Source organism: Staurois parvus, unplaced genomic scaffold (assembly GCF_062004578.1).
Source record: "Staurois parvus isolate SC_StPar_1 unplaced genomic scaffold, SC_StPar_1.0 ptg000124l, whole genome shotgun sequence".
Taxonomy (NCBI): Eukaryota; Metazoa; Chordata; class Amphibia; order Anura; family Ranidae; genus Staurois; species Staurois parvus.
Window position 1 is genome coordinate 2389218 of NW_028317920.1, and position 17799 is coordinate 2407016.

Here is a 17799-nt window from a genome sequence, read left to right on the forward strand (position 1 = left end):
CTAAATAGGTTACCTAATCATTTATACATAATGATTGTCTTACATTGTCCCTAATTAATTGGGAATGTTTCAGGTTTTACATTTTTTTGGTCATTGGTCCAGATGAACTTTTTCCAGGAAAGACCAGGAAAAAGAAATAATATACAATATATCAAGTTAATTAGTCTCTTTTAATTTTCCCTTGCTATCATATAGAGAATTATGAATGAAGGTCAAGTATCAACAAGGCGGTTATGTAAGAATTTTTTGCAACACATCAATGGAACAAACCTTATGTAAAGCAATGTATATTTCGGAAATTGCCAAATGCAAGAAGACATTTGAGCCCTCAAAGTTTAAAGAGAAGAAGCAACACTTAAAATGTATTTTTCCTTTCTTATAAAAAGTGTCACTGTGTTGCTGAATATCTGTGCTATACTGGATCTGGCAATGGTCAGCAAATGTATGTCATCAATTCAATGAGCTCCGTGAGTTATTTTATCTTACAAAAATGTGTCCAATAAAATGTTCCGTTCACGTGCATAACTATGACATAGGAATGGGAACTGTGTTTCTTTATATGAAACAACTATGCAACTATTGAATGCTTTTATGTCTCATGGATTGCTAGTTTATATCCAAAAGCAACAACTGTCAAACCACCGCTAAAAGGGCTACCAGGGAAGATCCCATATAAACCCCAAATTACTTTTATCAAAATATAATTAACTCACAGCCATAAAGTCAAAAAACATCTCTTTATTACATATACAAATAGAGATAAAGCATACCATGGCACTAAACAACACTCCAAGACAGCATTTCTCAACCAGGATTTAATGGACTCTTGGGGTTCCTCCAGAGCAGTGGTTCTTAACCTGGGTTCGATCGAACCCCAGGGGTTCGGTGAGTCAGTCTCGGGGGTTCGGCGGAGGTGACCCACACCCGACTCATGATTTGTGATGACATGCCCAGGGGTCGGCAAGCCGCGGCTCTTGTGTGCCGGGCGCCCGCTCCCCTCCCTCCTCTCGGGCGGCAGGGACTCAAATGCAATGATTGGCCAGTCTCGCTGCCACTCACATCCTGATAGCCAGTGATTGGCTGTCAGGATGTATGTAGGCGGGGCAGCGTGACGAACGTGAGAGGAGCTAGGCTCCTCTCACAGTCCGCCCTGAAGACCGGAACGGCGTGGGAATACAGCGAGAGGAACGCGCGGAGCAAAGGTAAGTGAATTGACACAGGGGGGACTTAATATGGGGGATGAATTAATATGGGGAATGAATTACTATAGGGGGGATGAATTACTATGGGGAATGAATTACTATAGGGGGGATGAATTACTATGGGGAATGAATTACTATATGGGGGATGAATTACTATATGGGGGATGAATTACTATATGGGGGATGTATTACTATATGGGGGATGAATTACTATATGGGGGATGAATTACTATATGGGGGATGTATTACTATATGGGGGATGAATTACTATATGGGGGATGAATTATTATATGGGGGATGAATTACTATATGGGGGATGTATTACTATATGGGGGATGTATTACTATATGGGGGATGAATTACTATATGAGGGGTGAATTACTATATGGGGGATGAATTACTATATGGGGGATGAATTACTATGGGGGATGAATTACTATATGGGGGATGAATTACTATATGGGGAAGGAATTACTATAGGGGGGATGAATTACTATATGGGGGATGAATTACTATATGGGGGGATGAATTACTATGGGGGATGAATTACTATATGGGGGATGAATTACTATATGGGGGATGAATTACTATGAGGGATGAATTACTATGGGGGATGAATTACTATATGGGGGATGAATTACTATATGGGGGATGAATTACTATGGGGGATGAATTACTATATGGGGGATGAATTACTATATGGGGGATGAATTACTATGGGGGATGAATTACTATATGGGGGATGAATTACTATATGGGGGATGAATTTCTATATGGGGGATGAATTACTATGGGGGATGAATTTTCATACCGTTTGTTACAACATATCTTTGCGAGCAATCCTTTTCGAGGATGCTGGACATAAAGATGAAGAAAAGGAACAGACTTTGTTGCGAAAATGACATGAGAGTGGCACTTGCCAAGGTAATGCCGCGCATTTCTGAACTGGCCTCTGAAAGACAACAGCAGAAGTCACACTGATTTGCGGTAAATATTCATTATTTTGTTTTTGTGTGAAAATCATGTTTTAATGGTTTTGTTCTTTGTTCTTAATGGTTTTGTTCATTTTGTGCACCTATGTATAAATATATACCTATGTTTTGAATTTTAAAAATCATATTTTATTTTTCCAATTAAGAAGGGTTCGGTGAATGCGCATATGAAACTGGTGGGGTTCAGTACCTCCAAAAAGGTTAAGAACCACTGCTCCAGAGGTTCCTAGGGTTTCCTTGAGCAATGAGCAGTTTCTGACTCTTAGATAAGTTCCCACTCATATCAATGATCGTTTTAGCCATATAATTAACTCACAGCCATAAAGTCAAAAAGATATCGTTATTATATACACAAATAGAGATAAAAGCATACCATGGCACTAATCAACCCTACAATATGGCCTTTATCAACCAGGTTACTTGGGGTTCCTCCAAAGGTCCCTAGGGTTTCCTTGAGCAATGAGCAGTTTCTGACTATTAGATAAGTTCCCACTCACCTTATTGATCTTTTTAGCCATCTATAAGGGGAATTCTTGCCAATGATGAAAAATATAAGAAGCATTCTTCCTACTGACCACCACTGTACTGTAAGTTGTAGCTATAGTAATTATAAGTAAGGGTTCCCCTGTGACCTTAAGTTATTTCAAGGGTTCCTCTGTGTTAAAAAAGTTAAGAAAGACTACTCCAAAACATATATAAATATATACTCCTGCGCCACAGAACAATCCCCACCCCTAAAATTTGAAATGCTGCTGTGCACTAATGTAAACACCAAATCATAAAAATTATATAATAAACAGCGCAAAACAATACCCAACAAATTTCACATAATAGAGGAATAAAGTGAAAAACTCATATTTTGATTTAAAGTGTCCAAAATAATTTTGGACACTTTAAATCAAAATCTGAGTTTTTCACTTTATTCCTCTATTATGTGAAATTTGTTGGGTATTGTTTTGCGCTGTTTATTATATAATTTTTACTCCAAAACATAACCCATTATGCCGCGTTGGGACTCTGCTACAACATATACACTAAGAACAAAGAAAAAAAATCATCATATGACAACAAAGAAAAAAAACTGATCTCATTATGACCAAAGTTCACTGTACACTGTATGTATAGAAATGAAAAGTCGCTTAAGCTGAAAAAAATTATGCAGATGTAAGAGCTGGCACGGTGGGTTGTTTTAGATGGTTTTAAGTCACACAGGATTCCAGAGTATTAAATAGTAAAGTGGGGCTTTGTAGGCTTCCAGTTGAATATAAACTTCACACAATCAAGTTATTCGTGATTGCGTGTAGTTTATATCCAACTGGAATAGATTTATAGGGTGTTTGGGTTTGTACTGACTATGCCATATTGCAGATGGGACCTGCCACGCCCAAGCACTAGTGGCATGCTCACCAATGCCCGGGACCAGGCAGGAACTGCAGTCATGTGTACAGTCTAACATTAAGGCACTCTCCCAATGTAGAGATGAGCCAGCACTGCATATAGAATGAAGTTCCTAATAAAGCGTTGTCCCATAGCTCTAAACCCAGTGACTAAAATGTGTTGTATTCAGAGTGGTGGGTAGAGCTGCACCACCTCCACCAGCCAGTATACCTCTATTACCTCACTACCAGTAACATAATGGGATCCCGCTGCACACATCTCATGCGTGTCCTGTATTAACTCTTTTTCTTCTGTACTGTACAGTTAGGTTGAGAATCTCTGTAATGCTGTTTTTTTCCCGGTTGCTATGAAAGACAGACCACTAGGGAGGGAGTCCAAGTAGTGACTCCCACACTACTGGAGAACACCTACGTACCACACCTCTACTACTTGGTGTCTTGAATGTACACTTGGTTACCATTAGCATTGACCTTGCTATTCCTTGGCATACTGACTTGACGCTGTAATTCAGTGTTTTCCATACCCATCTAGTGCTATTACAGGCCCAGGTTCTTTTATATACAGTCAGGTCCATAAATATTGGGACATCGACACAATTCTAACATTTTTGGCTCTATACACCACCACAATGGATTTGAAATGAAACAAACAAGATTTGCTTTAACTGCAGACTGTCAGCTTTAATTTGAGGGTATTTACATCCAAATCAGGTGAACGGTGTAGGAATTACAACAGTTTGCATATGTGCCTCCCACTTGTTAAGGGACCAAAAGTAATGGGACAGAATAATAATCATAAATCAAACTTTCACTTTTTAATACTTGGTTGCAAATCCTTTGCAGTCAATTAAAGCCTGAAGTCTGGAACGCACAGACATCACCAGACGCTGGGTTTCACCCCTGGTGATGCTCTGCCAGGCCTCTACTGCAACTGTCTTCAGTTCCTGCTTGTTCTTGGGGCATTTTCCCTTCAGTTTTGTCTTCAGCAAGTGAAATGCATGCTCAATCGGATTCAGGTCAGGTGATTGACTTGGCCATTGCATAACATTCCACTTCTTTCCCTTAAAAAACTCTTTGGTTGCTTTTGCAGTCTGCTTTGGGTCATTGTCCATCTGCACTGTGAAACGGCGTCCAATGAGTTCTGAATCATTTGGCTGAATATGAGCAGATAATATTCCCGAAACACTTCAGAATTCATCCGGCTGCTTTTGTCAGCAGTCACATCATCAATAAATACAAGAGAACCAGTTCCATTGGCAGCCATACATGCCCACGCCATGACACTACCACCACCATGCTTCACTGATGAGGTGGTATGCTTAGGATCATGAGCAGTTCCTTTCCTTCTCCATACTCTTCTCTTCCCATCACTCTGGTACAAGTTCATCTTGGTCTCATCTGTCCATAGGATGTTGTTCCAGAACTGTGAAGGCTTTTTTAGATGTCGTTTGGCAAACTCTAATCTGGCCTTCCTGTTTTTGAGGCTCACCAATGGTTTCCATCTTGTGGTGAACCCTCTGTATTCACTCTGATGAAGTCTTCTCTTTTATTGTTGACTTTGACACACATACACCTACCTCCTGGAGAGTGTTCTTGATCTGGCCAACTGTTGTGAAGGGTGTTTTCTTCACCAGGGAAAGAATTCTTTGGTCATCCACCGCAGTTGTTTTCCGTAGTCTTCCGGGTCTTTTGGTGTTGCTGAGCTCACCGGTGCGTTCCTTCTTTTTAAGAATGTTCCAAACAGTTGGTTTGCGCCTAATGTTTTTGTTATCTCTCTGATGGGTTTGTTTTGTTTTTTCAGCCTAATGATGGCTTGCTTCACTGATAGTGACAGCTCTTTGGATCTCATCTTGAGAGTTGACAGCAACAGATTCCAAATGCAAACAGCACACTTGAAATGAACTCTGGACCTTTTATCTGCTCATTGTAATTGGGATAATGAGGGAATAACACACACTTGGCTATGGAACAGCTGAGAAGCCAATTGTCCCATTACTTTTGGTCCCTTAACAAGTGGGAGGCACATATGCAAACTGTTGTAATTCCTACACCGTTCACCTGATTTGGATGTAAATACCCTCAAATTAAAGCTGTCAGTCTGCAGTTAAAGCACATCTTGTTTGTTTCATTTCAAATCCATTGTGGTGGTGTATAGAGCCAAAAATGTTAGAATTGTGTCGATGTCCCAATATCTATGGACCTGACTGTACACCAGCCCCATTATGCACTCCTTTGAATACCTTCAGACCAGGCTAAAGGACAAAGTTTAACAGTCTTTACTGTTAATCAGTAGTGCAAACATGATAAAAAGTGCAACAGTTCCTTTAATTACCCTAACTAGCTAATAGATGGTCCAGGCATATCTTACAGACGACAGTTCATCAAGTCCATAAATGGTGGCATAGTCCATAGATGGAGGCATCCCAGGACGCTTGGTGTAGCAGGAAGATGGCTTGGGCTTCTCCTGAAAACGGGAACAGTAGCACAGAACCAAAATCCATGGGGACTCTCAGCAGGCTCTCCAGGGGCTCACGGACCTAAGCCTTCTCTCAATTTTTATCACAGGTGGGCCGGCTGAAGCTCCAAAAAGTCGTGCACCGGAGCTGTGAGATTAACACTTTCCCCATCCAACCTGGGCTAATAAGTAACTTATCAAGCAGTTCCAACCTGCTTACATGTTTTGCACTAACCACAATACACATCAATAGGATATCACGAGCTGATCAGCAGAAAACGATATTTTGGGAAATAAAATTTGTAGCAGCAACAGTCATTAACCGCTTGTCCACTAGAGATGTCAATCACCGGGTCCCGGCCAGCTATTCCCCGCTGGCACTCAGTGATCATTGGGGAAAGCTGACAGGGGAGAGACCTGTGTGTAAACAACACAAGTCTCTCTCCTGTCAGCAAAGACATGCTGCTTTGTATTTCTCTGCACTGCAAGTAATTCTTTGCTATAAGCAAATTGTGTAAAAAAAAAAAAAAAAAAAATACTGATCACTTCCCCAAAGTAGTACAATGTTACAATGGTAACATTGTACTACTTTGGACGTAGTGAAATATGAAAAGAAAATCTTAAAAAAAAAGAAATAAAATGTAATAAAAAATGTAAAATAATAAAAAAAAAATATACATATATTTTTTTTTTCACACTGTCACCAGTGTCCCTGATCACCGCCATGCCAGTTATATGATGACGCTGCACTGCACTGCTGACAGTATGTAAAAAAAAAAGTGAAAATAATTTTTTTTATTTTTTCATTTTCCGAAAAATTATGACAAAAAAAATACAACTTCAAAAAACTCGCCATGCCTCTTATGAAGTACGTCGGACTGTCTACTCTGCAAAAAGGGGTCATTTGGGGGATATCTGTACTGTTCTGACATTTGGGGGATATCTGTACTGTTCTGACATTTGGGGGATATCTGTACTGTTCTGACATTCTTGGACCTCAAGAAATTAGATTGGCTGTCAGTACTTCAGGATTGATCAATATTCAGATCTATACCATAGTTTGTGAACTCTATAACTTTCCTACAAACTAAAAAATACATCCTAATTTGGGTTATTTTCACCAAAGACATGTAGTAGAATACATCTCGGCCTAAATTTATGAAGAACAATTATTTATTTGCAAACTTTTGTAACAGAAACAAAGAAAAACGTGTTTTTTTTTTTAATTTTCGGTCTTTTTTTGTTAATTTAGCAAAAAAAAAAAACCCCAGCGGTGATTAAATACCACCAAAAGAAAGCTCTAGTTGTGTGAAGAAAATGATAAAATTTTAGTTTGGGTCCAATGTTGTATGACCGCGCAATTGTCATTCAAATTGTGAGAGCGCTGAAACCTGAAAACTGGCCTGGGCAGGAAGGTGTAAAATTGCCCGGTATGGAAGTGGTTAAGAAACCATAAAGTTGAAAATAGCTCCTTTGGAAACAAAATCTGCTGTTAATAGTTATGTGACAAAAGAAACTGTTGGAAACAAGCTCAACATTATAATAAATAAAATCTGCAAATAACTGACTAACTCTTTTCACTCTAACTTCCAAAATCATGTATATACAAATTATATTTTATTAAACCTACAAGAAATCAATGGCTAGACATAAAATAGATCTAAAAGGTTTTTTTTTTTATAGCTTAAACTGTATCTAACCCCAAGAATAAATGTAATAGAGTATATGAGGTTCACCGATCCCTATTATTATGTTTTTAAAGACATAAAAGAGTTCTCAGCGCTCGAATAATTCAAAGAAAACTATTATAGATGAACATCCTAAAAGTGGTAGAAAATGATGTTAATAAATATTATTCTTCCCTCACTGGATTGGTTGTAGAGACCGTCACAAATGAAATCTGGGATCCATTAAATGACAAATTTATTGGCCTAAAAAATCTAAACGACTGTAAGAAAATTTACCAGCATAAATCATGCTTTTAAACAGATTCAGGTTTGTCTGCTGTTGAAGTATAATTTCTGCACAAACTTTGTATTCTTTTGAACATACCGTATTTTTCGCACCATAAGACGCACTTTTTTCCCCCCAAAAAAGGGGGGAAAATGTCAGTGCGTCTCATGGAGCGAATATGGAGCAGCCGGTCCGGTATTTCCACCGCCGCCATGTCAGAATACCGGGCCGGCCGCTCAGCTCTACAGCGGGACCATATAGATGACTGCTGGCCTTTGGGGAGGGGGGGGGAGGGGGGGAGCGGGTACCTGAATTTGACAGATACCCGCTCCCACTTCCGTGGAGTTGTTCTTTCATCTTACCCGTTCCTCTATCCAGCAGCGCGGTCTTCCCGGCTTCTGTAGTGTGGGCATGACAGCCGGGTGCCAAGTGCGCATGCGCAGGAAGCGGTGCTTTTTGTGAATGGTAAGGCGGCACCTGGGACACATGACAGATCCCAGAAGCCGCCGGACCAATCACAAAGCGCAAGTGCTTCTCGCTCATACGCACTGGGCACCCGGCTGTCATGCCGAGCGCCATTACAGAAGCCGGGAAGACAACGCGCGGCTGGATAGAGGAACAGGTAAGATGAAAGAACAACACCTGTCAAATTCAGGTACCCGCTCCCCCCCCCCCCTCCCCAAAGGTCAGCAGTCATCCCCTGTACTATCCACAGTCTCTGGTCATCTCCTGTACTGTGTCCGCAGTCTCTGGTCATCTCCTGTACTGTGTCCGCAGTCTCTGGTCATCTCCTGTACTGTCCGCGGTCTCTGGTCATCTCCTGTACTGTGTCCGCAGTCTCTGGCCATCTCCTGTACTGTGTCCGCAGTCTCTGGTCATCCCTGTACTGTGTCCGCAGTCTCTGGTCATCCCCTGTACTGTGTCCGCAGTCTCTGGTCATCTCCTGTACTGTCCGCAGTCTCTGGTCATCTCCTGTACTGTGTCTGCAGTCTCTGGTCATCCCTGTACTATGTCCGCAGTCTCTGGTCATCCCTGTACTGTGTCTGCAGTCTCTGGTCATCCCTGTACTGTGTCTGCAGTCTCTGGTCATCTCCTGTACTATGTCCGCAGTCTCTGGTCATCTCCTGTACTGTGTCTGCAGTCTCTGGTCATCTCCTGTACTGTGTCCGCAGTCTCTGGTCATCCCTGTACTGTGTCCGCAGTCTCTGGTCATCCCTGTACTGTGTCCGCAGTCTCTGGTCATCTCCTGTACTGTGTCCGCAGTCTCTGGTCATCCCTGTACTGTGTCCGCAGTCTCTGGTCATCCCTGTACTGTGTCCGCAGTCTCTGGTCATCTCCTGTACTGTGTCCGCAGTCTCTGGTCATCCCTGTACTGTGTCCGCAGTCTCTGGTCATCTCCTGTACTGTGTCCGCAGTCTCTGGTCATCTCCTGTACTGTGTCTGCAGTCTCTGGTCATCTCCTGCACTGTGTCTGCAGTCTCTGGTCATCTCCTGCACTGTGTCCGCAGTCTCTGGTCATCCCTGTACTGTGTCCGCAGTCTCTGGTCATCTCCTGTACTGTGTCCGCAGTCTCTGGTCATCCCTGTACTGTGTCCGCAGTCTCTGGTCATCTCCTGTACTGTGTCCGCAGTCTCTGGTCATCTCCTGTACTGTGTCTGCAGTCTCTGGTCATCTCCTGCACTGTGTCTGCAGTCTCTGGTCATCTCCTGTACTGTGTCTGCAGTCTCTGGTCATCTCCTGCACTGTGTCTGCAGTCTCTGGTCATCTCCTGCACTGTGTCTGCAGTCTCTGGTCATCTCCTGTACTGTGTCCGCAGTCTCTGGTCATCTCCTGTACTGTGTCCGCAGTCTCTGGTCATCCCTGTACTGTGTCCGCAGTCTCTGGTAATTCCCTGTACTATGTCTGCAGTCTCTGGTCATCTCCTGTACTATGTCCGCAGTCTCTGGTCATCTCCTGTACTGTGTCTGCAGTCTCTGGTCATCTCCTGTACTGTGTCCGCAGTCTCTGGTCATCCCTGTACTGTGTCCGCAGTCTCTGGTCATCTCCTGTACTGTGTCCGCAGTCTCTGGTCATCCCTGTACTGTGTCCGCAGTCTCTGGTCATCTCCTGTACTGTGTCCGCAGTCTCTGGTCATCTCCTGTACTGTGTCTGCAGTCTCTGGTCATCTCCTGCACTGTGTCTGCAGTCTCTGGTCATCTCCTGCACTGTGTCCGCAGTCTCTGGTCATCTCCTGCACTGTGTCCGCAGTCTCTGGTCATCTCCTGTACTGTGTCCGCAGTCTCTGGTCATCTCCTGTACTGTGTCCGCAGTCTCTGGTCATCCCTGTACTGTGTCCGCAGTCTCTGGTCATCTCCTGTACTGTGTCCGCAGTCTCTGGTCATCTCCTGTACTGTGTCCGCAGTCTCTGGTCATCTCCTGTACTGTGTCTGCAGTCTCTGGTCATCTCCTGTACTGTGTCTGCAGTCTCTGGTCATCTCCTGTACTGTGTCCGCAGTCTCTGGTCATCTCCTGTACTATGTCCGCAGTCTCTGGTCATCTCCTGTACTATGTCCGCAGTCTCCGGTCATCTCCTGTACTGTGTCCGCAGTCTCCGGTCATCTCCTGTACTATGTCCGCAGTCTCCGGTCATCTCCTGTACTATGTCCGCAGTCTCTGGTCATCTCCTGTACTATGTCTGCAGTCTCTGGTCATCTCCTGTACTGTGTCCGCAGTCTCTGGTCATCTCCTGTACTGTGTCCGCAGTCTCTGGTCATCTCCTGTACTGTGTCCGCAGTCTCTGGTCATCTCCTGTACTATGTCTGCAGTCCATTAGTTCAGAATTTTTTTTTCCTGTTTTCTGCCTCTAAAACCTAGGTGCGTCTTATGGAGCGAAAAATACGGTAATCCTTGTCAAGTTTTTACTGCTATCTGAGGTTCAGTTAGCAACATTTCTCCTCAATAGCTGTCCAATGAAACCATTGTCACCGGAATGATAAATGAGGGAAAATCTCTCTATCAGAAACCAAGATAGAACAACTAACAAGCAACTAGTGGGCATTAAAGTTGTAGTAAAGCCACTGTTACTTTTTACAGGAAAGCTTTATTATAGGCTTACCTGTAGGTAAAATGAACATCTAAACAGTGTACGTTTAGGAGATATTCAGGTTTTTTTACAGCCTGCGCATGTGTTCTAAAGATACAGCATACCTTGTTCCTTCAGAGCGCTGTGCCCTGTCCCAAGAGTCTCATGCGCATGTGCAGGAGTGACGTCATCGCGTCTAAGCCAACCAGATGACCGGAGCTCCCAAACCCAGAAGGAATATTGAGTGAAGATGGAAGCCTCTACAGCGGTGCCAGCACGTGATACGATGCATACTAGCACATTATGCCTTGCCTCGCGTCATTGTGACTGTGCGTCATATGCAGGGGCGGACTGACAACTCATGGGGCCCCCGGGCAATAGGGGATCATGGGGCCCCTGTGTCCTTGCCCAAACTCAAAAAAGCCTATGAAAAAGGTACCAGGGGCATCTCATGGGGCCCCCTACTGACCCCAGGCCCTCTGGCAGTGCCCAAGTTTCCAAATGATCAGTCCGCCCCTGGTCATATGACATCCTGTCAAAATGAGCCGCGCAGCGGCGAGATCTGTCACCGGCTGTGTCCACGGGACACAGCCGGTGACATATCACTACACCGCCCCGTTGCCAGTGTCATGTGACCGCTGTGACCAATCACAGCAGATTACACCCCAATTGTATACAATGGATGGCTTCCTGTCATGCCATCCATTGTATACAATTATGTTGTTAGCTGTGACTGGTCAAGGCAGTCACATGATACAGACAGGGCCAATCACAGTCCACCTCTATCATATGATCAGCTTTGCCCAATCACAGCTAATCACAACAAAAGACTGAATGAATCAGTTTCATTCAGTAACAATGATTGCAAATATCAATGAAATACATTAGTATTAGCAATCATAATGTGTTAAAAAAAAAAAATCCTGATCACTTGCCCAGAGTAGTTCAATGTTACTATGGTAACATTGTATTGCTTTGGTCACAGTGTGCTGAAAAATAAAATAGTATAAACAAGAAAAAATGTAATAAAAATAATAGAACCATTTGAAAAAAATACAAATTCAATTATTATTATTATTTCCACCAAAGAAATGTAGCAAAATACATTTTGACCTAAATTTATGAAGACATATTTTTTTGCAAAATTTTATAACAGAAACAAGGAAAAGTGCAAAAAATAAAAAACTTAGTGGCGATTTAATACCACCAAATAAAGCTCTATTTGTTTGAAAAAAATTATAAAAATGTCATATGGGTACAGTGTTGCATGACCGCGCAATTGTCATTCAAAGTGCGACAGCGCTGAAAGCTGAAAATTGGCCTGGACAGGAAGGGGGTGTAAGTGCCTGGTAGGCAAGGGGTTAAAAAAAGCCATTAGCGGTGTTTTTAAGTTCAGGTACTGATGCATTAGAAAATGTCTGGTCCCACTCCAGGCACACATCCCCCTCACTCACTCTGACTCTGGGTGCAGGTTTGCAGCAGTTGCTGGTCGTTCCCTAAATTTCACTTTTAGAGCGAAAAAAGAAAATAAGCAATTCTCCATGTTAAAGCCTCCTGCACGTTTATTAAAATCTTCGATGCATGAACTTTTCCACCTGATCCTGCAAGCTCCAATGTGACTCACTCCATCCAGGGACCTTAAAGTGTTACTAAACCCAGAGCAGTAAAATCAGTCTATATATGCAGTAACGCATGCTTGTTATACTCACTGTGGAGCCTAGGGGGTTAATCCTCTGCATTGTGTAAAAACGCTGTTTGATCCTGTCTTCTCTGATCCCCCCTTCTTCCAGTGTCCATCCTCTTGATATCTCCTGATAATACCTGTTGTGTGGAGACACTCTGCACATGCTCAGTTTAGTGTGTATTGCAACAGAGGTTTTTTTTTTCTTGGGAGGCAGCAGGTGATCAGCACAGGGCCAATCAGCGCTGCCCAGACAGAGGTCAGGGGTTCTGCATCCTTCTAGAGCAGAATGAAAACCCCTCCTACAAGCTTTAATCAGTACTCAGCTGGACACTGATAGAAGTCACAAGACTGCTCTAACTGCTGATGAGAAAAGGTATTTAGCAGTTTATATTTACTAAAATAATTGCACTTCCATGTTCTGTGTACTGTGGGAGACCAGATATAGTGAATGCAGGGTCCGGGGAGACCAGATATAGTGAATGCAGAGTCCTGGGAGACCAGATATAGTGAATGCAGGGTCTGGGGAGAGCAGATATAGGGAATGCAGGGTCCGGGGAGACCAGATATAGTGAATGCAGAGTCCTGGGAGACCAGATATAGTGAATGCAGGGTCCAGGGAAACCAGATATAGTGAATGCAGGGTCCGGGGAGACCAGATATAGTGAATGCAGGGCCTGGGGAGACCAGATATACTGAATGCAGGGTCCAGGGAGACCAGATATAATAAATGCAGGGTCCAGGGAGACCAGATATAGTGAATGCAGGATCCGGGGAGACCAGATATAGTGAATGCAGGGTCCGGGGAGACCAGATATAGTGAATGCAGGGTCCGGGGAGACCAGATATAGTGAATGCAGGGTCCGGGGAGACCAGATATAGTGAATGCCGGGTCCAGGGAGACCAGATATAATAAATGCAGGGTCCGAGGAGACCAGATATAGTGAATGCAGGGTCTAGGGAGACCAGATATAGTGAATGCGGGGTCCTGGGTTTAGTAACACTTTAAATAAGGGCTTTACAACATATACCTGTAGCTTGTAGTTCAAGTAGCTGACTTTTTCTCATACTGTAATGCCCTGCACATCAGCACATCCCCCGCCCTCCACTTTGCAGCATTGTGGGACACTAAGATAATAGTTGCACCATTGCCTCTAATGGTTTCCTAATTGAAACATGTATGACAATGAATAATGTGGACAGACATTCATAGTATATTTAAAGCCAGAGGGTCTTATGGTCCTGATGACCATTGTCTCAGTACAAAAAAAGGGTTGTAAATCCCAAATTTTAGGATTAGAAATCCAAAACAGGATTTGAGGGTAAATCTTCCAATGGGGACACCTGTACCCAGGGGCGGACTGACAACTCATGGGGCCCCCGGGCAATAGGGGATCATGCGGCCCCTGTGTCCTTGCCCAAACTCAAAAAAGCCTATGAAAAAGGTACCAGGGGCATCTCATGGGGCCCCTACTGACCCCCGAGTTTCCAAATGGTCAGTCCGCCCCTGCCTGTACCTGCAATAATTGTCTAAGAGGGGATATCCTCTCACATCCTGTCGTGTCTCTCGGCAGTAAATGAGCTTTAAACAGTTGCAGCTCCTGTGAAAGAAAATGTCCTTGAAACATACAGCAGTAACACTTTCATTTGAGCAGCTCTGCTTCCCCTTCCAAGCAATGACTTGGCAGCCCCTAGCTTTATCATTTATAATGTAAACACATACTAGGTGCAGAGGAAGAGGAAAGAACAGAGTGCTGAGACCTGACTTGAACAACATCTTTGAAGATGAATTGCTTCTTAGTGCCTGCAGCTACAGAGGTTAGTGATAATTTATTTTAAAGCTTACTGACTGCTGGTTTATACAGCATAATATGTAAATGTTTCATTGCCCATGGTCTGACTATGGGCTCACTTTACCCACTAAATGAGAAGGACTAGGCTAACTTTGAGAGTCTCCAAGTTGGAGCACATATAGCAGTGGATAAATTAAGGGCAGGTTTGCCTGGGGGGAGCCCAGTCTTCCTGAAAAGGCACAGGGACAGATTGGATGCCCAGAAAAAGCACAATGGCAGATGAAGGCATCAAATGTGTCCCCACACCAAATCATCAAACCAGCTATACAAGAAGATGGCAACCACCCCAATTTATAATAAGCCTTTGCAGCAAGGTGGACATGGAAGGGCAATGCACATCAGAAACATACAAAAATTTACCAGAACACACAGGGGCGGACAGGGTAAATCTTCCAATGGGGACACCTGTACCCAGGGGCGGACTGACAACTCATGGGGCCCCCGGGCAATAGGGGATCATGGGGCCCCTGTGTCCTTGCCCAAACTCAAGCCTATGAAAAAGGTTCCAGGGGCATCTCATTGGGCCCCCTACTGACCCCGGGCCCGAGTTTCCAAATGGTAAGTCCGCCCCTGAGCACACTTGCCAGCCAGAATGCAAAAAAAAAATTAGCCCTGTGAAACAATTCACATTAAAACAGAGGGTTTCGTTGCACACATTTGCAAATGTATGTGGAAGCCCCAGTGCCCACGCCAAGGCTTCTCTGTATACTGCAGTCCTGGCTCTATAGTTTGGAAAATCTTTCAATGCACACATTCAGCAAGTTGTGTGAAAATTCACAGTAATTATCCTGTCATGTGGAAAAGCAAATATCTCAATCACGTGCCGATGCTCTTCACTTGACTAGATAGTTGAAGTGAATTTTCACACAATTTTTTGATTGCAGATTTTCTTTTATTTAATCATTTCAAACGTTCCTCCTTCTTTCAGCATGTTCCTAGTCAAGCACATGTGCATCCAACAGTGCCTGATTGGCTCAAAGTGCAACCAGCAGTGCTTGATTGGCTCAGAATATTGCTCCGCCTTCTACAAGTCATACTGCACAAGTGACAAACAGGATCATTCATCAAAAACTTGGTGAACCAGATACATTTTTTACTCCATCTACATTAAGAACTTCAACTTTTGAAACAACATTATAAGAAGGCAAGATTTGATTTTCTCAAAGCACTTCATTAGCAGAATAGCTACAACCCCAAAACTGATTTAGACTTTTCAGGGCAACCTTTATGAAGACAATCCCATAGATACCTTAAAGTGGCTGTAAACCCTTACATATACCCAGTGAAGTGACTGGTCTCAGGTGATACACAGAAATGAAACAAATCCTCCTATATTAGTTAAAAGGGTTTACCTGCAGCACTCTCTCCACTACAGCCATTCAAACTCCAGAATTTACATAGCATTTCTGAGTTCCCAAAGGCAGGGGGAGTAGATTTCATGTCATACAATGCACAGCATAGAGAAGGGAACTGAGTGTAATCTGATGCCTGAGTGGAGGGAATAAGCACACCCCTCTCTACACTGAGGATGTCAATCACCTTCTGTGTGATGGATGGGGGCTGGGGTCGTCTCACAGAATTGCTTGGTGTGTGCATAGTGCACTTGTGTCCAGAGGTGTAACTAAAACCTTCAGGGCCCCGGGACAAGAAACCATGAAGGGCCCCCCTGACCTCGGGGCCCTTTATTACAGTCACGTAGCAGACCCTTTCCTGCCATCTTGGGCCCCCCCCCCACACGGTGAGCCAGGGTCCAGTTGCATGTGCAACCTTTGTGACCCTGGTAGTTCCACTGCTGTGTTCCACCTGTATTTAAGTACTGCCATAAATGTTATAGATTTTACCAGCATGTAAGACCTGCACTCCCAACTTTTAAACAAGATGTTTCTGACAGGCTTAGTGAGCAGATCACCCATGACAGGAGAACCAGCATACCTGTCACCAACCTGGGGAATATGAGCCACAGTGGTGTGGGAGAAGAGCTCTGAGAGAAAGTGGCTCACGCTGGGGACACCGATGGAGGATGGAAGGTTAGACCGGCAACATTGGGCTAGCAGTGTCGGTGAGCTGCTGGGGCAAGTCAGACAACAGTTACTAGTACCAGCAGGGCCAGTGCAAGGAGATTTGTCTACACAGGTGAAGGTGCATTTTGGTGTCCCCCCCCACCCCACTGTCCTCCTGCCACCCCTCTCCCCTCCACAATGACCCCCCCCCCCAACCTCCCACTGTTTGCAGCCACACTGGGACCTCCTTTCCATTGCGCCTAGATTTTTGATAGACAAATCCACTCCCCCATCCCCTCCTCTCCCCAGTTCTAGCACAGATCCTCTCCCTCATATCCTCCCTTCAAGGAGAACCTCCTCCCCCCATCCTGGGTCAAATCCCTCCCCCCCATTCTCCCCAGCAGGAATCCTCTTTCCCCCAAATCCCCAATGCCAGCACAATTCCTCCTCCCAGTTCTGTAACAAATCCTACTACCCAAATCCCCCTTCCCAGTATACCCCCCCCAAACAAAACCCCACAAATCCTCTTCCTTTCTAATACAAATCCATATTCACAACTGTCCTGGTGTTGTTGGACCTTCCTGAGATACAAATGAAATCCTGCGTATCTGGAAAAGGGCCTGTTCACACCAGAATGCCGCGAGGGAAACCCGCGTTTTGTGTGCGTTTCCCACACCGCACTCAAAATGCACTGCCATAGCGATATACAGAGGGTGTCAACTTAATGACTCCCCAAATGAAGGTCGCAAATGCAGTGTTTGCCTGTGCCAGATCGTATGATCAGAAGTGCCATGCAATCCAGTTGATGTGTGTTTTGTGAAGTAATGAAGGCACAGCTCTTGATCATTCAAATGAAAGGGCTGAAATCGCTCAGCCACTGGAAGGCACGTGAATCACACAGGAATGCACAATGCGCCCTATGTGATTCATGGTGTGAACCGACCCTGAGTCCTGGTGCCCAGAGAGGGGGCACAAGAGTGGGCACCTGGGGCAATTGCCCCAAATCTTTACTGAAATGCCTGGGATCCCAGAGACCACAATGGTCAACTCTGTAGCCAGAATTTTAGGGGGGAAAGGGAGAAAGTTGCCTAAGAATACTTGCAGTGATTTGGGGGGATAGGAGGATGCTGTATGTGCTAGGGGGCACTTTGGGAAGGGAGAGGACTTGTGCTGGGGGGGGGAGGGGGGCAAGTTGTCTAAGAATA